The sequence below is a fragment of the Haemaphysalis longicornis genome, unplaced genomic scaffold (assembly GCF_048455015.1).
Source record: "Haemaphysalis longicornis isolate Haplotype H1 unplaced genomic scaffold, Haemaphysalis longicornis Haplotype H1 scaffold_13, whole genome shotgun sequence".
Taxonomy (NCBI): domain Eukaryota; kingdom Metazoa; phylum Arthropoda; class Arachnida; order Ixodida; family Ixodidae; genus Haemaphysalis; species Haemaphysalis longicornis.
Window position 1 is genome coordinate 64,685,613 of NW_027526233.1, and position 25,291 is coordinate 64,710,903.

Sequence of the window (25,291 nt, forward strand, 5' to 3'; positions counted from 1 at the left end):
GCAGTTCTTAAAAAGCGGGTATTCGCTAAAAGCGGGCATGGACCGAATAGAGTGATTTCGTTTTATCAAGCGTTCAACGCATGTACGTTGGACGTGCACGGAGATCTGTTCACTCCCTTTCTGCAGCCTGTCAGTCGTCGAATTCCGCTCTGTCGTCAGCGCAACGAACCACTTCTGGTGTCCCGCCCGACTCAGTTGTGTTCCCGTTGTTCATGCGTGTACGGTTAAGGTACACCGTTAAGGCACACGCCGTACCTTTCAGGTACAGTTAATGTACACCGATAAGGCACACGCCGTACGTTTAAGGCACGGTTACGGCACACCGTTAAGGTACACGCAAGGTACTGTTGAGGTGCGGTTAAGGACATTGTTAAGGTACACGCAATGCACCGTTAAGGTACGGTTAAGGTACAACGTTAAGGTACACGCAATGTACCGTACCAATTCATGACCCACGGTCTTAGAAAGCATGGTGTAGCGATACAAATGATTTTACAAATACATATCAATGGTTCACAACGACCTTAGTTTGCTTCTTATTAGAAATGCATCACTTCTTTACTGAGACAAAAAATAAACAAGAAACGCATTTTCGTTTATGTAGTTTTTACTGTATGGCACTTCCTGTCTGGCAACTCAAGTAAAGTGATTTATTTTTTGTTTCATTACAGAAGTGACATATTTCTGAAATAAGCAAACTGTGTTGTTGGGAACATTGGTGCGCATTTGTAAAGCTCGTCCTATTGGTGCACGCTGGTTTTTAAGCCCGGAGGTCATGAAGCAGGCAGTCCCGTAGGAATGAATGTTAGCAGGTGAATCCCCCGCTAAGACAGAGCGACGGCGACGGGCGGGATCATAAACGTTTTCAACCACCCCGTAACGTATACCGTAATTACCCGGTTCTAACGCGCCGCCGATTCTAACGCGCACCCGATTTTCCTGGCAAAAACACTAAAAAAACTCGCACCTCCGATTGTAACGCGCACGGAACTGTGTGAGCAAGAAAAACGAATGCGAGAGAAACGGGTGATTTATTTCCTGAAGTAATCTCACTCATCTCACTCCTCGTCGCTCTCCGCTGACCACAACATCTCGTCCTCAGTGCCGTCAAGCGCGTTCGCGATGCTAGACTTCTGAACGAACGTTCAACCATGGTCGATGGGATCGTGGCCCACGCCTCGCATGCCCATCCCGCGAGCTTCTCCAGAGGCGCACGCTTCAGCCGACCGCTCGTTTTGAACGCGTGAGAGCCACTGCTGCCATTGCTGTTATCAAGCGCACAAGTGGAACGATTTGACGATTTGTGTGAACGCCGATAGAAAAGCCCAGGCGCCTATGCTTCATGCGTCCGAAAAATTGTTGCTAAAAACAAGACTTCGGTGCCATCTTTAGATGGCGATAGCGATGGGTGGGACGAAATTTCCGCTGTTGCGGCAATTTCGGTTTCGTATCCGATTCGAACGCGCATGCGATTTTTCGACCTATTTTTCCGGAAAAAAAGTGCGCGTTAGAATCGGGTAAGTGCGGTAGCTACCGCATCGCCGAAGGCGCAGTTCTTTTGTAGCGTAAGCTACACTGGCCGAGGTTGAGCAGTTTCGCGTGGACGCTGAAGGGCCGTGCTGCGCAAGCGCGAGGAGCATTGGATTGGATTTGGATTGGATTGTATTTGATTGGAGTACGGGTGTGTAGGGTGTGTACAGAATTGGGTCTGCACATTTGCCCGTCCGCGCCTTCCAGAGGAGTGACGTCATAGCCGCGGCCGTCGCACTGGAGCCGGCGCGTGCCCAGCTGTGAGCACCCGTTGCGCAGTAGCCAAGTCTGACGCTGCGCCTGAGCCGATTGATAGCCGTTTCGCGTGGCTCCTGGAGAGCTGTGCTGAGCATGCGCGAGGAGCAGTGACCGAACTGGACTGGACTGGACAGGAAATCGTTTTAGCAGCATGATAAGCTAATCCTAGACAACCGGGAAAGCTAAGAATAACCAGCTGAACCTAGCTCGCGCTACGGATATCCTGGCATAGCCGAGCTGAGCTACTGCTATTTTTTTTTTCTTTGTTGGTTAAGCGAGGCAGGTATTAGCGAAGAAGACGCGCCGGAATCATAAACGTGTTCAACCACCCCGCGTAACCGCGTGCATTGAGGCCGCCGAAGTAGCGTGCATTGCGTGACCGTGTTTTTTTATTTTTTTTTGTCCTTACGGGAAACCAGTCGGCCTCGGCGCATTTAATTTGCAGTGCAGTCAATGAGCGCGCGCTGACGAGAAGGCCCGCTTGGTGTCGCCATCGTTGGTTCCTCCAGGCCCGCCGAGACGGCGGCGTCCTTGACACGTCGAGTAGTGTGCTCTAATAATCCGTTGGCAAACCGTAGAGAGGGCGAAAGGGTGTTCCTTGGCCCACAAAGTCTCTCGGCCCGCCTTGCGTCCACTTCGTCGTGCGTTTTCGTGTTCATTATTACGAAACGACTTCGCGTCTTACGCGTAGCCGAAGCGAATTTTACGTTCGTGCGCGCTTGCGTTTTTCGCTGCATATGGATGGGGCGGGTTGATCGAGCGTTGCGTACTGCGCGCATACGCTTATTTGTGGCGGGCGGGGGGGGGGGGGGGGGAGTCGGAATGGATTGCGTGCGTGTTGTACGTACGCCTCGAAACTGTGGGTCGCGGCCGCCGCCGGGCGGAACGGGCTTTTCGAAAGCGCAACCGGCGTTTTGAAACGCGCGCCTTTCGTTTTTAAACCCAGCCTGCGGCGTCGTGATCGTCGTCATCGATCGGTTGGGGGAGCGTGCGGTGACGCTCAACGATACCTGCGCGGGCCGCGTGTCGGGGCTGCCACGAAGCGGTGACGATATTGGCGGATTTTATGGTAGGATTAAGACGCGAATTAGCTGGCCGCAAACGAGGGAACGGCCCGAAGTAATAGCGGTTAGGGAATCTCCGGGTTGTTTCGAAGCCTGGCTTGATGAGATTGACGATAAAAGGTGCTCGTGGGGGAAAAAGAAATCCAAGCCCCTTTCTTGATTAGGAGAAAGGTGGCTAAAACGCGGAGTCAAAGCAAATGTCCAGAATCCGAACTGCCGAAGTCTAAAGCCAGCGTCTGACCCCACACGGAGGAAGCCTAAAATCTAACCCTTCTTACAGAATGCATTCTTTCTTTCTTTCTTTCTTTCTTTCTTTCTTTATTTCTTTCTTTCTTTCTTTCTTTCTTTCTTTCTTTTTTTTTCTTCTTCTTTTCCTTCTTTTTTCTTTTCCTTTCTTCTTCTTCTTTTTCTTCTTCTTTTTCTTTTTCGTTTTCTTTCTCTTCTTTTTCTTTTTCTTCTTTTTCTGTCGTCTTGTTTCTTCTTTTTCTTTTTTTCTTCGTCTTTCTCTTCTTCCCCTTTTCCTTCTTCTTCTTCTTTCTCTTCTTTTTCTTCTCTTTCTTCTTCTTTCTCTTTTTCTTCTTCTTCTTCTTCTTCACCACCACCACTACCATCGATTTCCTGCAAGTTTAAAGTTTGCTCTCCTGTAGTGTATTTCAAGGAGGCGGGTTCGATTCCCGGCCGCGGCGGCCGCTGATCAGATGGAGGCGGAAAGCGAAGACGCCCGTGTGTTCGGAATTGCGTCGCACGTTAAAGATCCCCCTCGTGTGGTCAAAATTAATCCGGAGCCTCCACTACGGCGCGCCTCATCGCCTGCGTTGCGTCGGCGTGTTAGACCTCAGAATCAATATGTAGTCTATTTCGTAATCATCATAGTCGCTTTCCTGCTGTGTGTTTAAAGTTGGCTTCCCTGCAATGGGTTTTACGCGGACGAGGGACGCCATCAGGGAGGCACAGAGAGCTTCGCTTTAAAATCTGTTGCGTCAACTACCCGCCCATCGAAAAAAAAAAAAAAATTAGCCGTGGCTTAGCTCGGCTATGCCAGGATATACGTAGCGTGACCTACGGTTCATCTGGTTATTCTTAGGTTTCCTGGTTGTCTAGGATGAGCTGATTAGCATGCTTACTACTGCTAAAACGATTTCCAATCCAATCCAGTCCAGGCTCTCCAGGAGCCACGCGAAACGGCTTTCAAGCGGCTCCGGCGCACCGTCGTACTTGGCTACTGCGCAACGGAGCCGCACAGCTGGGCACGCGCCGGTTCGTCTGCCCCTGCTATGACGTCACTCCTCTGGAATGCGCATACCGGCGAATGGGCAGAGGCCATTCTGTACACACCCGTACTCCAATTGGATTGGATTTCCAATGCAATTCAGTTTAATCCAGTACAATCCAAGCCAAGCCAAATCCAATCAAATTCCATCCAATCCAGTGCTCCTCGCGCTTGCGCAGCACGGCCCTTCAAGGTCCACGCGAAACTGCTCAACCTCGGCCAGTGTAGCTTACGCTACAAAAGCGTATTTTCTACAGCGCAACGTGGCGGCTTCGCTGTTGAGTGCACGCCGTCGTGGTTGAGGTGGCCTACACCGCATGTTTCAGGAACACGGTCTTTTGATCTAGTTGGCGGTTACAGAGCAACGCGTTGGAAAGTGCTGTCCGGGGAAGCCCAAGAAAAATGAAAGCCGTTCCACTCAATGTGAAAGCTGTCGGAAGTGCAGAGCAGTGATTCGCCGGAATGGGCTGTAGCGCTGTTTTCCGCTCGCTGCTGCTATTCAAATTTTCCGCCTTCGCAGTGCTCGCGCGCCCCCCGCCTGAAACTGCGCCAGCGGGAGTTCGGTTCTTTTCGTGCTTCTTTAATTTCGTATGCTGGAGCTGTTTTGCATCATTCCGAAAGCGCCTTTTTTTTTTTCTTGCGCGGCTGGAGCCTTTCTGCGGCATTTCGAATTCACGCGCCGTTTTGTTTTTCTTGAGTGGCCGTTTTTTTCGCTTACTATGGTAAAAACCAACCCAACGAACGTTCCCAACTAAAGGAACGCGGGCGCTGCCGGTTAATTACGTATATTTTGCCTCAAATGTACCTATAGTTTTCTTTGCGCTAAACAATGGAGGGATGTAGGACGAGCGCCAGCGGTTCACGAGTTTAGAACGCTTATGACTCAATAAACCTCTTTGCTTTCGGAGCCTCTGGGGTACGCCGCGAACGACAACGTTACCACGGGACGCCCTGTTGCTCTACTTGGGTCCAGCGAGAGAGCTACGATGACACGGGAAGCGCCTTTAAGTGCTCTGCACTTAAAAGGCAGACACGCCTTACATGTGTAGTATTATTCGCCGTGGGGTAAAAGCCTTATAGCGGGCCACAAAAACGTATGCAACGCGCAACCATCCTCAACCATTTTTCCGCTTAACCCAAAAAATAATTCGTGTATATGTTTGTTGCAATAAATATTCGAAAACTCTGCTCCCAATTGTCTGAGAAATCGGCGTGCGATATCCTGTGACGGAATCTATTCTTCCAGTGCTCTGGAATGGTTCGATCGACCAACTGGCGGCAGGCAACCTGGATGGCGAAAAGCTGTAGAAGGGCCGCTGCGGAATCAGCCACGAACTCGGTAACCGTTCGCCCTACGCTAAACAGTTATCTAAACAGAGGGAGTTGCCTTCAAGGCCGTCGAGGCGACGAAAAGATTAGAATGCTGGTGGACGTAAAGCAGAGAGGGGAATATATTGCCTAGGACAGTTACCACCTGTAACAGAAAAAATAGGTATTTTGTGCGTAATAAGTTTTTTGTGCCTGGCAGCGCTAGTATTAAACGAAGTGTAGAACATAGGTATATTCGTTTTTTTTTTAGTTTTTTGGTAAGATGATGTGTCATCGCCCCGCTACAAAAGGGGTACCAATAGCAATCATCAATCATCATCATAATCTCCCATCTACACGTCGTAGGAATCGCTTAGGATCCCCCCAATCTTTTCTTTTTAGTTTTTAAATACCGCTCGCCGACATAGCTCTAGCTCTTGGTGATAGCTTGTGCTTGTTGTACACGTGTTTTATTAACACCGGGGCGTCATCATTGGTGGCGTTTATGACCCCTCTTTGCAGCGAAACATATGTGCGGACTTTTTTAACAGCGCCTCTAGCGACGTCGGGAGTGATGTAGGGCTTTGAAAGCTGTTGCGGGTGTGCTTTAGTGACATCTGTGCCCTACTAAACAGATGTCCTCTCCTTTCCAAGTGCGTGTGCTCTTTATTATTGCCACTTGACAAGCGGAAAAGTGCAGCGTCTGGCGTTCTAAGTAGTTAATTTGCGTGGCAGAAGCAGCGAGAACGAACGTAGCAGACAGAATACAGCGAAACTAGAAGTGCTATATAAAGTACTTCTTATATACCTAGCGTGAGCTAAGGTTCAGCTGGTAATTCTTAGGTTTCCTGGTTGTCTAGGATTTGCTTGGTTCTCATGCTTACTGCTGCTCAAACGATTTCCAATCCATTCAAATCTAATCCAATCCAGTCAGGTCCAGTCCAGTCTAGTAGTCCAGTCACTGCTCCTCGCGCATGCTCTGCACGGCTATCAAGCGTCCTAGGCGCAGCGCCAGACATGGGTACTGCGCAACGGGGGCGCACAGCTGGGCACGCGCCGGCGCCAGTGCGTCTGCCGCGGCCATGACGTCACTCCTCTGGAATGCGCAGGCCGGCGAATGGAAATCTAATACAATACAATTCAATTGAATCCAATCCAAATCCAATCCAATCCAATGCTCCTCGCGCTTGCGCAGCACGGCCCTTCAGAGTCCACGCGAAACTGTTCAACCTCGGCCAGTGTACCTTACGCTGGAAAAAAAAAAAAAACCCGCCGCAAATGCGGTCTATAGTGGAGAGTGGGGACGCTTTAGCGCGCGGACTTTTTTGTTAATCTTTAACCGCTATCAATGGTGAGTCTACATATGATGCATTAGAAGTGACAGGTTATAGAAGTAGTACCTCTGTCTTCATTTGACACATCTTGTGTTGCACCGAAGCGTTATACGCCGCTGCAAGGCTCCCAGTCCACAGTTGGTGAATATACATGTTCTTGAGTTCGTATGTAAAAAAGGCCACATTATACGCTCTTTCAGTTCGCAAAACATGCGTATCCGCCCTTTATTCGGTCGCGATTTTGTAGACTGATTTTTAAACACGCGTCAGTGTTTGTTTGGCTACCTAATCCATGTTTGTTTGGCTACCTAATCCATGAATTTTCGGCCTGTCTGTCACTCGGTTTAAGCTCCAGGCAAAAAAAAAAAGTTGAAAGAAGGTTTCAGCACTAACTATTCTATATCCGCCATACTTTTTCTGACCGCTAAGACTACTGCCGGTAAAACTGCAGCACATTTCCACTTTGTTCGGCACCATTCGTTTAATGGACAGGCGTTAGATTGGTTTTTACGCTTGGAAGCAATAAAAAAACTGTGGTTGATTCCTCTGTCATACTTCAGTTAAATGCAGTTCAGTTTATTCACCAAAAGGTATCTAGATGAACATACATGGGTTCCGGGTCTAAAAGTTGTAATAATAAACAACCTGACTAGGGCCCAGGCGATAAAGCGCGAAATCATGTTTTACCGATAGGAATCGGTAAAACACGAAAGTGAAATGTGCAGCGAAATCTGCAGCTGATCATGATTTGCGGGTCAGCGGCTGTCTTGTGGGTGTGCTTGGTGAGCGACGTCCCGCTGGCGGGTCGCTTCGGCAAAGGTGTACTGGCGTCAGTGAAATCTTGGTGTATCCCGGCATAAAACACTTTCGTGTTAAAATATAAAACCCGAAAACGAACAATCCGAAGTGTAATGTACCCTTCAGTACTAAAGGTTGCTTCCCCGCAAGAAGACCCTGTGTGCAGGGGTGCACCCTTTACAGGCCACTTGCTTCGTTGTAATGGCGTCACTTTCGTGACGGATATGACGTCACCGAAATCTTGGTGGATCCGGTAATAAAACACTTCCGTGTTAAAAAAAATCAGTGCCAGCTTGCACAACGGTGAAAGCCTGATGTCACAGCGGAGCTTTGTTGTCCACACTAAGTGCAACTCGACGAGTGCCGTATAAGTCACTGTTCCGAATTTTTTTTAATCAAACATGTGGCATTTCATCTTAGAATTGCTCAAGTTTCTAACGTACAGTTTTGCATAGCTGGCGCATTAGATTTCTGGCCAATCCCCCGCGTGGGTACGTGCGCTCCGCATTTCCCGGGTAGTTTTTCTGCATATGGATGGCGTTAAAAAAGGGGGAAAAAAAACTTAGAAAAGGCTGTAGGGTGTAGGTGCTGCAAGCACAGCAGAAGCAAAAGGACCCCGAGCCAACGGCGCTCTAGCAGTGCGAATGCGTGTAATTCTAATCGCACAAATCTCCATTGCATTCACCAGCTGAGCAGTGAGATGTGTGGGAGGGGGTGCGGGAGTCTTCAGTTACATGAAGTAGCCTGAGGCAATAGGGCACGGACAATTGATGTCCGTGCCCTATACTCTGCTTTTTATGGGTGTGCTGTGCAGCGGGGTAGCTGTTTTGGCTGTTTATGCAGCGACCGGCGGCTGGCTCGCGTCTCGCACTGACCGATTGCTTCGCCGTATACGCTCTCGTCGTCGACAGCCCAGCCGTTGCGTCATCCAAAGCCCGTCAGCTGGCGATCACGCAACCGCTATAGGTCTCGTCTCTTGTGCAACAACAACCGTTGCGCCGCCGCCGATGTGTGCGCTTGCACTGCGCGTTGCACAGCTACCGCTCGCGTGGGAACGTCGTCGTCTGGCTGGCCCGGCAGTCGAGTGTGCGTACGCGGCTTCGATGACGGGCGGACCCCTCTTGCTCTAGTTGACCCACTGTATAAACACACGCGCACGCGCAGCAGATGGGGTCTTGGGCGTCCGCCCTGTACGGGTTCACTGCTCCGGGTCTTTCCTAATTGCCGGCTGTGTGTGGGCGAGGGCGAATTGAGCCAGCCGCGCATGCTCAGTGGCTTGTGTATGGCGAGTCGTCGCCCACGATGTGCATGGCCCTCGCTCCTCCGCCAAGTTGTAATGAACTCGAGGGCGGCCGGCGTTCCCATTTTGCGAGGTGACGTCGACGTCGTGACGAAGCGGGGAATTCCTCGCGATCGGTTGTACCTAGCGTCACTAAATAAAGGCTTTTAGAGTATCGGCACTCTTTTCTCTCATTGTTATGTGCCGCCAGGATTTTCATTGGTCGGTCGGCACCACGTGATATTTGTTTACACATGGGCGCAGCCATTTTGTTTTTGGGCGGCTCTCCTCTCTCTCTCTCTCCCTGCTGCGTGGACGCTAGACCGGCCCGTCACACTCTGTCCGTCACAACCGGCGGCGATTTCGTTGGGAGAGACGGCAACACTGCAAGCGAGAAACAAAATGGCTCCCATACGCTTCCGGGTGCAGGAAGTGGCGGTACTCTTAAGCGTAGCTTATTTAGTGACGCTAGTTGTACCCATGGGCGTCGCGTCCTGTATACGTGTCGGCTGCTCTTGAGTCTTGAGAGGTGGCCGGCTGGATTCGTCGTTAAAGGAGCCGTGAAGACAAAATACAAGCTGGGTTTATTAGAAAGACACCTTAGTCCCGATAACAATGATACCAATATCATCGCAATCTTCGAACAAATAACGGAGAAGATATGAAAGAAAACGTATGAAGCAGTCGCGACCCCCTAGCCAATTTCCCGCAATTTTTCTATGACGTCACGGAACCTTGTTTGTGCGATTGGCGGCCGCCTAACTGACCGGTCGTGACGACACACGACTGGACGTCTGTAATGGGGCCTCTAGTTCCATTTGACCGCATCACTTGAATGCTAACGTGCAGTTAACGCACTGAAAATTATCTTTTATTGTTGGCCCGTATGACGTCATTCTTGCTCAAACACGTCACTGTGGCGCAAAATTTGAAAGTTTTGAAATACTTCTTGCTTTTTTTCGTTAAAAAAACATCTTTTCTGGCTCTAATGGAGGTGAGTGAGATACTAAATCCTAGTTCTTTCTAATTAAACGAAGTTGTATTTTCTTCTCATGGCTCCTTTAACGCACGGTGATGTAGACTTCTCTCAATGCTAAATCCGTCCCGTATAATGGCCGGCTGTCTTTTTTGTCTCGCGGTTGAGCGGGTGTGCCCCAATGAATAAAGGGGCGAATTGGTCGTAGGGATATGGTCCTACGATTACATGGCCGAAGGGGGCCTTATAAAGGACGCGTCGGTTTTTTTTTTCTTAGGAAGGCACGGACGTCAATTGGTGACGTGACGTTGCTCGCCAGCACATTCTGGCGTGTCGATTCGTCATCGTTGCCGCTGGAGAGGCGCCCGGCTCAGAACTCCCGAAAAACTAGCGGTACGGTATAGAGACGCGTAAGGAGCGCCTCCAAACAGCCGTGAATGGACTTTTTGTCTTGCACGAGTGTATAGGTGGTATTCATTGAAAAGTTTAGCCGTATTCGCTTGGCTACACTGGAAGCGGCCACGGACATGGCGCGGCTTGTGCCACTGCGCCCGCACGCCGAAGAGAAGAAAAACAGCGGCGTGCGTCGTCATGCTCCGCTTCAACCCGATTCCCAGTGGTGGTGTCAACAGAGATGTTATTAATCGCACTCACGTTGGAGTCGAGCCATTACTTTGTAGTTGTTGGTGTAGAGTGGAACGTCCAACACGCTTAGCCCGGACAAGTACCGCCATCCCGCGGAGCCCGACGTAACCAGTGACTGCGCACTCACATGGTTGCCTGCATGCGTGCCTCGCCAATGAATACAAGCTATATGCCAGTGCTCGTATAAGCACCCGCTACTTTGGGCATAAGCGTATGACAGTGGCTTGCGGCAAATCTCTCTCTCTCTCTCTCTCTCTCTCTCTCTCTCTCTCTCTCTCTCTCTCTCTCTCTCTCTCTCTCTCTCAATCATCTGACTCGGGCACATTATCGGCCTCGTTATTTACTCAGGAGCGTGTTTATTCATGCAGACATGCAAAAAAGCTGGCTGAAAGAAATGTCCTCAGCCGGGCTCGCCGCCGTCGACTTACGCCTTTCTTTGTTTTCCTCTTGTGGGGGCGCTCTTGTCGCGCAAGATTTAATTTTCCAGCTCTTACAGAGCAGTTTAATTTAGCTCCCATAGTCAACAAGCCACTGACTGTGCACGCTGCTCGGGAACCCTGAAGCGCATGCGCACCGATGCGCCGACGCCACCATATATCTGTCAACCGCTGAGGTGCATCTTCTATATGATTCAAACCCCGTAAATAATCTCCGTTAATTAATTCGAGCAAATGAAAGTGAGGTTATCTTGAGACCTAACTGTCACCTTTACGTTCGTTCGCGGCAGCTATAGGGAATACCCGTGGTGCACGAATTGTTCTTTCCCCTTCTTTGGCGTTGAGCCCCGGACTGGTCGAGAGAGGTTTAATTAGTTATAACCTCGCAGAGGAGCTCGCCTGACACATCTGCGCAACTGCTTGCACAGGAGCGCTATACAGGAATAACGGTGCGTGGACGCCGTTCGAAATAGGGAGAACGCCTTGCCCGCTGAGCCGTTTGCAAAGTTTGAATACCGTATTTTCGCTCTTGTAAGGCGTCCCCCCCCCCTCCCCCCCCCTCCCCCATTGTAAAGCGCATGTAAGTATACGCGGGGAAAATAAATGTAGTTCTACGGCGTGTAAAAGACAGGACACGTCGTACCTCGTAGACGACAATTTATTTGACGCATGCAACTGAGCAGAACAAAAATTTTCCCTGTGCTTTATAAACTCGGTTATCCAGTAGTTCCTGTCGGCATTGAAACTAGAGCAAAGTTGAAAGCATTTGCAACCTCAAATACCCTGATCTTTGAGGAATGGGTGCACCAAAATTTGATTGATTAATTGATTGATTGTAGGGTTTGACGCGCCGACGCTACACAGGCGACGAGGCGCGCTGTAGTGGAGGGCTCCGATTAACTTTGACCACCTGAAGGGGATCTTTAACGTGCGCCGTCACCCAAATTTGCTCGCCTGATGTTGACGGACTGTTTTGAGTTGAGTTGGATTTTGGGCAGATTTAGTGTTCGCAGCACTGCTAGCAGCGTTTTGCCGATTTTGGTTTTCAGTCCAATTCGCACACAAATTTCAAGGTTACTTTTAGTAAAAAAAAAAAAAAGAAGAAGGGTGTGCGTTATAATAGTGGAAATACGTTACTTCGTCGCTGTCTCCTGTTTTTCACTCCGCGATGCCCGAAAAGTACGGCGCACTAGCCTGGTCTGTCTAGTTGCTCGACGCTTTTTGCGGCTTCGTCATCATCATCATCGTCGTCGTCGTCGTCGTCGTCGAAGAGAACAAAGGCCTCTTCCAATGACTTCCGCTCGTTTCTGTCCTGCGCTGACGGAGTCCATTCTTTGCCTCCGAATTAGCTATGAATATTTGAAATGCAAGCTCGTCGGCTGCGTGTGGGGGGGCCGCAAGTGTGGCGTGGCCTTCGCGCGGAGGTAATTGTTGCCGCGCGAGGCAGAAACGAAGCCGCGATTTGCGCACCGCCCTGGCTCGACGACGGCGCGACGAATGTGCAGACGGGAGCTGGCGTAGAGACGACGGCGAGCCCAACAGAACGGCTCGCTAACGATGCGACCGTGGCGGCCGCCATTTTTGTTCGCGTTGGTGACGGCTTTTCCCTTCCACACCTCCTTTTGGGGTGTGCATATTTACAGCGGAGCCGCATTCCCGCGCTGTGGTTGGTCGTAGAATTGCGTGCGGCGCTGCGAACGTTTAGCTATAGAACTGCGCGCTAGCTTCGGTGGCCAAGCGTTGCCGCTACTCTAACCGGCATATTTAAATCAGGGCTTCACCTATCGTGAACTTAACTTTGCCGCGATTCTTGCCCTAGGTGGGCTGTGTTGTGGGTGGAGGGCGGGAAGAAACGGGTCGTGTGGGGCGGCTAGATTACTGGGACTGTATACGCTGTGAGCTTGTGTTGGTCATGCACTGAATAATCGATACTCCAGTCATTAGTAGTGCGTAGCGGAGGTCATTTGGCGCTTCTTTCGTTCTGTCGTCTACGGTCCTCGCCTTTCAGCGCGCAGTCGGTCCTTCGTTGCATTAGGGGCGCACCGCCGCGTTGCATGTTTTGGGAGTCCATCGCTGCTGTCGACTTTCACGGTTGTGCATCGCAGTACCAGGAGTCGACTGGCCGTATTTGATCGCTTCGTGTAGTTTTTTTCTCCCGCGCAGTAATTTGAGTCGGCATGACGTGTGCTAATCTTTGCTTTTTGCATATGTGTGCGTTCTTTGGTCTTCTTTCCCATGTTGTTCCTTGCGTATCGGTTGTAAGAAGATTGTTTATAGTTGTTTACAAAGTGTTGTTTACAAAGTGTTATAGTATTGTTTACAAAGAGTGCTTTGTTTATAGTTCATTTATGAATCAATGCTTAGGTGCTTGATTTCTGTCGAATGAATTCTACTTGTAAAACTCGGGGGCGCCTGCAGCGTGTGCTATCGGTTGCCTCAGTTATTGACCACCTTTTTAACACGAAAGTGTTTTATTCCGGGATACACAAACATTTGAGTGACGTCATATCCGTCACGGAAATGACGCCGGTACAGCGATGCAAACGGCCTGTAAAGGGTGCACCCCTGCACACAGGGTCTTCTTGCGGGGAAGCAACCTTTAGAACCAAAGAGTATGTTATAGTTCGAGTTGTTCGTTCTCGAGTTTTATATTTTAAGAGGAAAGTGCTTTATGCCGGGATACACCAAGGTTTCACGGACGTCATATTCGTTGCGGAAATGACGCCAGTACGCCTTTGCCGAAGCGACCCGCCATCAGGACGTCGCTCGCCTAGCACACCCACAAGACAGCCGCCGACACGCAAAAGCTTCAGATTTCGCTACACATTTCATTTTCAATGTTTTTACCGGTTCCTATATGACAGAAATCAACCACATTTCTTTGTATAGTTAAGATTCCCCGCGGCCTGCCTGGCGTGACAACCCCAAAGTTGGCTGATCTCGACTCGTGTCTGGCAAATTAATGTTCCAAAGTTTGACATGATTGAAAAAAAAAAAGAAAAGAAAAGAAGCAGTCATTTGTGATTGCCCGGCTGTAAATGCAAAGCCGTGTCCCGGAGAACATTTCGAACGACGCCAAAATTTCTACAAGCCGAAAGTAGGAACTTCCGTGCTTATTATTCGCATTTTTCGTCGGCCAACGACGACCGGAAGCGGAAGTCCGGAAACGCGCGACAGAGTTGTGTTCGTGCTCTCTTCTGGGGACTTCCAAGACATCGTGTGCGAAGAACGTGCTTTTTGCTCGAGAGAGAAAAAGGCTTGCACTCGCATTTAATTTGGCCTGTCTGGGCCGTGTGCAAGCGCCCTTGTTCGCTCGCGCTTCAACGCCCTTTGTGGTTTCTGCCATTTGTTTGTCAAAGCTTTCGACTTCCAAGATAGAGCCGTTGGGTAGTTTTGATTTTCTTTGTTTTGGGCAAAAAATGGAGGGGGAGGGAAATTATTGCGGACGATACGTTTTGTTTCTGGGTGTCGACAGGACAAACACAGCAGCCGGCGACCGGTTTGAGAGCTGGAACGATACACACTAAAAATTTTTACGCCCAAAAGGGTGCTTCAGCTTGTCGCCGCAGGAGCACCCTAAAAACTGAATATTTTACGCCCTTTAGGGTGCTTGGATTTTGTCGCCGCAGGAGCACCCTCTGTGAAGCACCCCAGAAGACAGGTGCCTTATAAACACCCTTTTCCGCCTAAAAGTATCCTAGGGTGCTACTTAGCACCCCAATCTGTAGGAGCATCTTCTGCAAAAGCACCCACCTAAAGGGGTACAAAACGGGTGCGTCATCCTCGGTTCACAGGTGCAGCAGGTGTGAGGCCACATATTGCACAATATCACACACGATTATGGTATGAAACATTCGTGCTTTCCAAGCTCGGTTCTGTGAGACATTCCATTGAAGCTCAACATCAGCTGATAATTTCCTTGAACTTGTGTCACCGATTGTTAAAACATCAATTTAAAAAGTCAGGAGCCACATCTCAGTACAGTTATAACTTTAGAGCTAGTTGATTACCCAAAACTTCGTAAAAAACCAATTATATGTTCACTTTGCCGAACTGCAGTACACATCCTTCGAGATTCACTGCAGAGCCTAACCATGCTGTGCAGTGAAAGCAATTAGGTGTGCAACACTTCAACCACACAAAACTTCCTTGAACCTTAAAACCCTTGGCTTCTTAGTATTGCATCAAACTTCCAATCAAGGTAGCTACCTGCAATGTTTAGTGCCTTATTCTTGAGCTGAGCAGGAAGGTTCAATATCAAGGAAGACCAAATGCAAAATGTATAGTTTCCTCCGTAATGCGGCTCATAATATAGTTCCCTCCGTACTGCGGCTCATAATCTACTTATAAAAGTTGGGTACCCAAGCCATTTATTTTCGTTTGCATTATTCTTTTTGCTTTACGGAAAAATATTCATATGGTACAGCACTTGCAAGGTTTGGTGGTATTTGGAGTTTTATAAACATACCTTTAGACTAAATGACCCCACATAGCAATAACAAGAACTGCAAACATCACAGAACAATGCATACAAGTTCCCTGGTGAAGCCCATGGTTGAAATGTAATGGCATCGTTCAGAAAACATTATTTTATCATGAGGCTAGCTTGTACATGGTGCCTTGCATTATGTCCCTGCCGGTGGATGTGGGGTCATTTGTCACTGTTGCAAATGAAAAGCCAACAGCCAGGGCCCATTAGTTTTGGCTAGTATTACGAGGTGCCTCACGGTAAGCATTCTACGTCGATAGACTTTTTTAGAGTTGACTAGAACTGAAATCAGCAAAAGATTCTCTACAAAACATTCATTCTATCCGCAGCTTTAGGGTTTGCTAATTTCCATAGTTGGGTTTCTTCTGCCTTTCTTAACAACATTTTTCTTTTGATAAGAAGGTGCACAACCAAAAGCAAAAAGCTTTTCTGTAAACCTTTGGTAGCTATATAATTGTTACAAAATATTTTACTCTAAATATGGCAGCTTAAACTGAGAATATTTGCATTTAAAAACATTAAAATAAGTTTAAATTGATCATAAATTTTTAGCTGTTTTTACGCAAAACTGTACATGGGATATGAAGTGCACCACAAGGAGGGCTTTGGATTAGCTTTAGCAAATTTGGGACATTTAAGGTGCACTGAAATCTCTACACATGCGCTTTTTCACTTTCTGTATCCACCAGGAAAATGGCTGCCAATTTAGACAGCGATTCTAAATAGTAGTTGACGTGCATTTTAAAATATTCACAAACATCATAGCCACAAAATTAATTTTTACAAGTTGTAGACATTGCCCGTTACACCAGACATTAGACTACACTGTCAAGAGCTTTGACATCTACAATGATGTCTACAAAGCAGGCTTATACTGGTAGAATGTTTCATACCATAATTACTGTGTGTTCAGAGCTCACGTGTGAAGTATGGATACTGCTGCTTCAGCAAGAACCGAGGATGAGCACCCTTCCTGGTTCTGAAAAAAAATAACAGAGGAAATGCCTTAAGCAGGATTCTGAAACGGGGTTGAATGAAACAAGAATGAACAAGAAATTCTTTCAAAACATGTAAAGCAATGCAAACAAATATTTATTTCAACTTATTTCTACAAAAGACCACCTCATGAAGACTGGTGGTGGGGTATTGGCTCAAAAAAAAAAGCAGAGAGCACTTATACAAATGCTACAGGGAGCCTTCGCAGCCAACAATTGTTTGAACACACCTAAACTAATCACTGTTCAACAAACTCATAAAAAATGTTTGAATGCATAAAAAACCAGTGGTAAACACAGGAAACAGTTAAAACAGAATGACGGCACAAATTTGTCCCGTCGTTCTCTTCTGTGTCCTGGGTTTTCCTATGGTTTTTCATCCATTCAAACATGTACCAGCTAGCCCAGTCCAACGCCTTGGTATCATAAAAATATGGATAGTCAATCCTTACACAAAGTTGAAAAAAAAAAGAAAGTACAAAGTAAATGAAAAAATTAAAACGACAGCAAATTAGTTGGCTTTTAATTTTAAATAATAATATAAAAAATAATGGCATGAATGAAAGTGAGCAGCACGCGAAGTACCTTGTTGCTAGCCCGACATTCCACTTTGAAGCAAAATGTCCGCTTTCAACACTACATAGGCTAAACATGCAATGTGGCATTCCTTTAGGCACAAAATATACCATAATTGTTAAAAAAGCTACGAATTAGTTGAAAAAACCTGACCACGACAAATTGGAATTATTGACTAGATACAGTTTCAGAAATACACAGCGACATCATATAAAAATATATGGTTCCCATACAAAGATTGATCATAACAAAAATTCAGGACATTTATCAGACTGGCATCAATGTGCAAAGCAGCTTAATGAAGGAAGACGGTCTTCACTAAAAACATGTTAATATTGGGAGCTCATGTGCTTCCCTGCAAGTTGGGTGTGTAAACCCACTGACATCTTAACTAACCCGCCTCAATCATCACTTGATAGACATTGAGGAATTTTACGAATTGGTTCATTGTAGCCAGCTGTCTAGTTTATTTCCCTATTTTTCTTGGCATTTCGTGTCTAATTCTAAATTTGGTGACTAGATAGCTTTTACTATGGTCATGCACTGGTGACAACGAATATTTGATTTTACTTTAAAAAAATTTCAGTTTTGTTTTATTGCTCACCAGCCAACGATCTGAAATATCACAGGTGCTTAAAACGTATGTTGGCATTTCCTTCCTGCAGTGTAGTACAACTAATCATGACTTTTACCATAATTTGTTCACAAATCGTAATATGTGGAAAGTATTCAGCTTAAAGGAGCCATGAAGACAAAATACAAGTTGGGTTTATTAGAAAGACTGCTTAGTCCCGATAACAACGATACCCATATCGTCTTAATCTTCGTACAAATAACGGAGATATTAAAGAAAACGTGTGAAGCAGTCGCGACCCCCTAGCCAATTTCCCGCAACTTTTCTATGACGTCACGGAACCTTGTTTGTGCGATTGGCGGCCACCTAACTGACCTGTCGCGACGACACATGACTGGACGTCTGTATTGGGCCTCTAGTTCCATTTGACCGCATCACTTGAATGCTGACGTGCAGTTAAGGCACTGAAAATTATGTTTTATTGTTGGCCCGTATGACGTCATTCTTGCTCATAACACGTCACTGTGGCGCAAAATTTGAAAGTTTTTAAATACTTCTTGCTTTTTTTTCGTTAAAAAAACATATTTCGTGGCTGTAATGGAGCTGAGTGAGATACTGAATCCTAGTTCTTTCAAATTAAACAAAGTTGTATTTTCTCTTCATGGCTCCTTTAATGAAAATGTCATTTCAGAAGCATGCACAATCAACAAGGCCTCAATGACTCTCATGACGTGGTCCACTTGTTTCTGTCACAAATAACCTGAGTGCAGACACATTCCACCGAAGACGAAGGTAACATGCCCTCTTGGGTGATGAATATTTAAAAAGCCTTACGAGTAAATTTGCTGCTGAGCACGTGAAATTGTGGCATTAAAACAAAAGATCCCTCTGCGGCATCTTTCACTTGGAGGAGCGCTTGACCACAAACTTTGAGAAGCTGGAAAATGCTCCATGAACCGCTCCAGCCAGCAGAAACGATGCAGGACACAAGTTGGTAGGCGGACCGTTGGCATCCTGCGATTGTGAAGATATTTCTGTTTAGTAGATGCTCTTCTTTTTGTACCACTGTTTATTTCACCTTTAACAAGCAGCTGAACTCCTTAACGTTCGCATAATAAAATGCTGCAATGCGGAACAGTTAGCAGGGTTACCTCAATTTTGCTTTTCTACGAATTAACACAATGTAGGTAATCTGCACACAACTACAATCAAACAACAATTTTCACCTACTTCACTGCTAACATCAGCGTTTGACTGCTCAAGCACAAATACAGGTTAGACATGTGAGCAATCTGCTAAACGTATCCCCACAAACTGAACAATCAGGCATCAGAAATCGGCAAGGAAGGAGGTGTCACGTTTAAATGGCACTTTTTTTGTTCAAAACATAAACAACACCTGGAAGCTTGAAGCGTGAGAGGGGGTCTTTCACGCTGACAATGTCAGAACATAGCTTGCTAGTGGGCACCTGCACGATGTGCACAATGTGTTTCTTGAAAATGCGTGCGAAAGTTTGATTGATGTGTAGGACGAGAATTGCAGCACGTTTTGACACAGGCCTTGTGGACGCTTCTGCCCTGCTAATGTCAATGTGGATTCTTGCTAGTCGCCCTCTTCGCTTCTTTCTGAATATAATGCTTTAGGCATTATATTCAGGACAACGACTGCATCAAAACGTGCAGCAATTACCTACGTCCCACACATCGGTGAAACTCTCGCACACATTTTCAAGACACGCAGTGCATACATTGTGCATGTGCCCACTAGCAAGCTGCGTTCTGACATTGTCAGCGTGAGAGACCCCCTCTCACGCTCCAAGCTTCCGGGTATTGTTTATTAGATTCCATGCGCTGAATGCAAATCAGTGTACATTGGCGAAACGGGCAATCTGCACAGAAGATTAATGCAGCACTGGAACGAAGTGAACAAGGGCCATGCAAAAACAAGTCCACTGGCAGAGCACCGTGAGAGGACGGGACACGTGGTCGACTGGAACAAGACAAAATTACTGACAACTGAGTGCAATCTATCTTCTCGATTACTGCTCGAGTCCCTCATTGTTCAGACGATGCCCAACATTATCAACATAATGGATGGCAATCTGCACCATATCTATGCAAACTCACTGCGCCGCGTAATGCCCAATATATAGCTTCGTTTTCCACGACACATGCTCACCGTGAACAAGCAACAAACCGTTAAATGGCTTTCTTGACTTGGTCAGTGACCTACGTATCATCACTGCAATAATGCTTTTACCTGCCTACACGGCATTCCGTCAAACACTGGACTACACCACATGAGCCATTGGCGTTCTTAACCTGCACCAGAGTATATAACCTTTCAATACTGCTATGAGATAGACCCATACACGCACTTCAATATGGCCTTTATATTTAGCTCTTAGAAACATTATGTATAATTTTACCTTTAAAGGGGCACTGACACAAAATTTTGAAGGCGAGATAACTTCGGAGATAGATTGGTGGGAACACATATACATCATCTGCAAAATATCAGCGGTGAATACAGCCTAGAACATATTTAAAATCAATTTTGAAGTGTGCGAAACGCAACCGAGCGGCCAGCAGAGGACCACGCGCAAGTGTAAATAAACAACATCCAAACACGTCACGAGTTTGTGTTTGCCGCTTCCGCACTGCCGGCTCGCCGCTCCAATCGGAGGGCCGGAGGGCGGAGCTTCTGCTCTCGAGAACGAACGACCCGATCGTTGGCGGCGGAGGCGCCGTGATTTCGTCAGCTCATCGGGCAGCTGGCCGCGACCAAAGTTCTACAGCGATTCCAGTCACTCTGTTTCTATTACTGTTTATTACCATTGGATGCGGAAACGCGCCGGAGGCACGAAAAGCCCACTGAGCAAGCCGCACGGTCGTTGTGCAGGCGGCGGCCACGGCCGCGATAGTGGCCCACGCTGGCGCAGGTAGCTCGAGTGATAGCTTGTTACCGCTGCACGAAATTGTCCCCAAGTCCCGACCATGGTGGCTTACATGAGAAAGGAGTTAATGATGCCATGGCGGGTTGCATTAAAAATTGTCATCTGCACCGCTTACGAGAGCGGCACTCGAATATCCGCCGCAGTGCTAAGCCGAACACATCTGTAGGCGGACCTGTAGGCGGACCGGCCGGCTGCTCCCAGCGCGCGTCTTGCCACCCACCGTCTCGATCGTCGCGCGTCGTTCGTTAGCCGCGAGCGGTAGCATTTGCACTCGCAGCGCCTGCGTCACATCCACGGTCGCTTTTTAATTAGGCGCCTCACGAGATCAGTACGGGGGGGCATTCGCAGAAACTGCCGTCGATGCGGATTCGACAGTGCTACGGCGGCTCTGCTCTGTAACTGTGATATCCCTCCGACGGTCACGTGGTCAGCTTTGTTCACACAAAATCCACAAAATCCATCGTTTCGCGGCACTCGATGAAACCGAAACTGCGACTGGCCGCATTGAAAATGCCTCTAATTAAACAACCGTTGCACGCTGAAGCAAATGAGGTTTCTACAGGTTATAAGTAGGTCACTAGCTACTTATCGCAACAAAAAAAACAAGATGCAAAATTTTTGTGTCAGTGCCCCTTTAAGTTGCACCTGCTACAGCAGCTGGTACTATACCAAAAACATGAAAAAAAAAAAAAAACGGTGGTTTAACACGCCAAAGCTACACTTGGGATATGGGGAGCACTGTAGGGGAAGGCTTCGCATTAATTTTGACCATCTGGGTATTTTTGTGCGCATCGAAATCTCCAAACACGGGCGTCTTTACGTGTTGCCTTCATCTGAAAAGCGGCTACACCAAGCGGTATCTAACCGACATTCGCCTCCACAGCACACCACCCTAGCCACGGCAGTGGGTTAAACATATGAAATAAAGCGAGTTTTGGAGTGCAAATGAAAATATTAATCACACGTCTTATTTTCCCAATCGATGTACCTTTTGAAATCCACCATGCAATCCCCCCTCCCCTACCGGCCTACCAAAACACCTTTGTCTCAAGAGGTAATCAGGCTGTTGTTAATGAAGTAAGTATTTACAATCCGAGACTTGCCACCGTTAAAGTCATGCACTTTGTTTTAGAGATAAGCGACATTAGCCATTTGCAGCACCAGGAGTTAATTGTGTTAAGATCAGATTGAAAACATTGACGGTAGTAGTTGAAAGAAATTGTGTGATAAATTATAACATCATCTGCAAATAGACCTACATGGGAGGATATGCAACATGGAAGATAGACCAAGCAGCCTGCCTGGGGGGACAACAAAGTGGCACGAGCAAAAGAAGTATATAGTTATTAGAAGTAAACTGCATTTGAGAAGAATGAAAGTCTTTTGCTCAAGTGAGGACATTAGGGTGAAGTTTGAGAAGTAGTCTGTGGTGTGCAATGCGATTGAATGCTTTAGAAAAATCGAGAAAAACTACCGCAGTTTGTAAGCCTGTGTCAATGGATCAATGTAGATCGTGAACAAATCCTGAAAGTTGTGTTTCTCAAGTAACCCTTGTGAAAACCGTGGTGATACTCGAATGTGATATTGTGATTTTATAAATAATTAGCGACCTGAGAGTGGATGAAATGTTTCCTGACCTTGCATATGGTGCTTGTTAGGGAAATTTAATGGTGAAGTACCGTCTCCTGATTTAAAGACTGGTGCTACCTCGACTATCTTCCAACCATTGAGATTAGTGCCTGTCATGAGAGACTGCGAAAAAAGCGCTGTCAGAATTCTACAGACTGCGGGATGTACTTTTCGGTATAGTATGATTATTACCAGTATGATCTGAAGTAGACCAGTTTGTATTGCAAGTTTAAAACCATATCTAAAGATCCTAAATGTTTGCTTGGCTTGATTACATACGAATACTTGCTTCAAAGTCAGTTCAATTTCTCTTCTTGCCCTTTAGTCGTCAGCCCCAGATTCTCTTCAATATCTCTGCTAAGCAATGACACGCTCCATACGCACAGCACTGCTAACAGGTATACATCATGGCAAGTTCCACAACATGCAATAACTAACCTGAAAATACATAATCGGTGGGTGCACCGATATGGCAGCAGCGCCTGGACCGATGTGTCGAGCAAATGCGCTGACTTCTGAACGGGTGGTCCAAGCGGCCAGATGACGGATGAATGACCATTCCTGGCGGCAAAGCGTACGGAGCACCAACGAAAGGCCAGGCAGTACTTGGGTACAGCAGGTGCAGTGTCGGTTGGCCAAGGGAGGCCCTGGCAAAGCCTTTGAAACTGGACTGGAAGGCAGCTGACCCAGGACAGCCAGCAGCAGCACCTGCAGGTGCATAATCTGTGAGTGTGCTGACACTTGTTGAAATACAAGAAGAGCACACACAAAGCACGAATGCTTACATCAAGTAGATTTTTAATCGTTTAAAGACAGTAACCTCCAAGGCACTAATAAGAACATTCCCGGAACACCCCAAGTGAAATTTAGGTCACAGTAAGAATGTATTTATTAGACCCGCAGGTACTGTGAGTGGGGTATGCATGATATATGCAAAGCTAGCTACTGAGCTAATTTGCATGGAACACATGCTAGCAGCTCATCTGTATCCCTTGCTTTCAATCGGAACTGGTGTGTGATAGTTGAGGCTCCTCCATTTCAATGTCTGACTTGTATCTGCACGTTCAATTCTCCAATATAAATCGAGTTGAGTGAGTGCCTACAGCTTTCTTGTTAGTCTCTGTATGGCCTGCGGTTTTGCGAAAATGAGAACTTGCGAATTGGCTCAATTTTCTGCACTAATTTAAACAATACATATGCCTCTGATATCAAGCCCCAGACTTCCCGAGAGCTACTCTGACAGAATCGGCAGGCGCCTCGTAGGCGTTGTGAAATCTCCCCCACTACCCCGAGACTATGCTAACTCCCTGCGAGGCCACATGCGCGCATTTCACCTTCAATTTGCACGTATGTGAATTCTATACCTCTATGAACTCTCAGACGGGCGTCGTCATATTCGTGCCGGACTCGTGAAACTCGGCAACGTAAATTACCACACTCGCTCGCTGGCGCGCGGCCCGAACTCTCTCACCGTTTCCGGCCCTTGCATACTATTTTCTCCACCTTGCACTTTGTAAATTCTCATGTTTAACTACACCTCGTGCGCCCTCATCTCTTGCCTGCTTTTCTTCCAGCACAACTCCGTCAGCACCCGGTCGACGCGTACGCTGTCGGGGCGCGTTGGCGAGCGAGTACGGCAATTTCGCTGTTGTCGAGCTTCACGAGAACAGCACACATATCGCGGCCCGAAGACCGCGAGGCGTACGGTCGCCGGTCTCGCGAGCGCAATAGCTGCGAAGCGCACTGCACGGAATTCGCGTGCGGGGGGGGGGGGGGGGGGGGGGGGGGTAAGATTTCACAACACCTACGAGACGCCAGCCATGGAATCACGTGTACGCGTTTTCACATGCACTTCCAGGGAACCTCCTGTTCATGTTATTTCTTGGTATACCGCGGGTATTCACGAGGGAGGACTAATCACAGCGTTGTGCCACTCACGCGAAATTGCGACTGCGATCTGCAACCGCAAAGGCACTGTTTGAGAGACACATAAACAAACGCCCCGGTGTTAAAGAGCCTTGCGTGATGTGAAATTATTAGCAGCCGTGTACCATAGCGCGAGCATCGTAGCCAAGGTCTAGCTTCAGCGTAAATTGATGCTGACTTCTGCGGAAACGGTGGACTGGGCGCCAAACAAGTATACTAACTCACGTAGGCTCTCAGAGCAAACGAGATGGGGGTCTAGCGAATTACTGACCCATAAACACCAGAACTCATTCCAACCAAATACAGAACAATAAAAAATGCGTACTTACCCGAGCAAAAACGATGTTTCCAACGTAAAATTCTCCTTCACTGTCGCCTTCATCTCGCGGACACACGAACCCGCTTTGTTCTGATGCAATGTCATCCACTTTTGACACGCAGTATTTTATCCGCCGATGATCGTTCTTCCGGGGTCCCCATGTTCAACACACGCGTAGGTTAGAAGGGTAGACATCACCCATAAAGCTTCTATAACTATGATTTAAGCTTGAAATAGATAAAACAGATTAAATCACGCCACCAACCACTCGGCACAAAACGCCAAGAAAAAACACACACAAAAGTGAGAGATAGTTGCCAGACTTCAAATTCAGCAACTCTATGTTTGACGAAAATTGTGTTACTACTGTAATGTTGGTAATTATCTTTCTGCTTTCAAAGTCTGAAATGTGTTTATAACTTAAAGTTAAGGTTTTTAAACACAAAAAGTGAATACACATAAAGTAATTGACATATATACTGATATTGTAAAGAGGTTTGACGTTTGTTTTGGTTTTGTTTTCACGGCGGGCTTCTCAAGAGAGAACGTGCGAGAAAACGAGCTACTTTGGGTTTAGGAAGAGGGCGGTAAATGTCGGCGTGATAGAAAGCAAGGAACAGGTGCTTACCCTGGTCGTTAAAAAAGGAGCTAATGAAACCCTCACGTAAAAAAAAAAAAAAACACGTTCGACGAGGAATCGAACCATTGACCTACAAAACAGTAAACAGACGCGTTAACAAACAGCTATGTCGGCTTTTTTTTTTTTTTTCTTTAATGACAAACAGCTATGTCGGCGGGCGGTGTTCGAGGCGCCTAAAACAACTCTATACTTACGTAAGTTGTCAACGAATATTGTTGCTTGTGTCTAGTCATCGCCTCCTTTAACGATGGTCTAGTTTATGCTGCATTTTTGAAATTCTGGCTGTCC

The 25,291-nt window shown here is 47.2% G+C and overlaps 1 protein-coding gene and 1 long non-coding RNA gene across 2 annotated transcripts in view; one reads left to right on the forward strand and one right to left on the reverse strand.

The window, feature by feature from the left end:
• The window catches only part of LOC144164314 (acyl-CoA:lysophosphatidylglycerol acyltransferase 1-like), a 182,307-nt gene that overhangs the window by 69,156 nt on the left and 87,860 nt on the right, over positions 1–25,291 (forward strand). The window lies entirely within an intron of this gene.
• On the reverse strand, positions 16,460–24,650 carry LOC144164313 (uncharacterized). The gene is made up of 3 exons (XR_013321151.1): positions 24,374–24,650; positions 22,557–22,826; positions 16,460–18,547 (listed from the first exon to the last, which is right to left on the reverse strand). It is a non-coding gene; the product is annotated as an uncharacterized LOC144164313 (long non-coding RNA).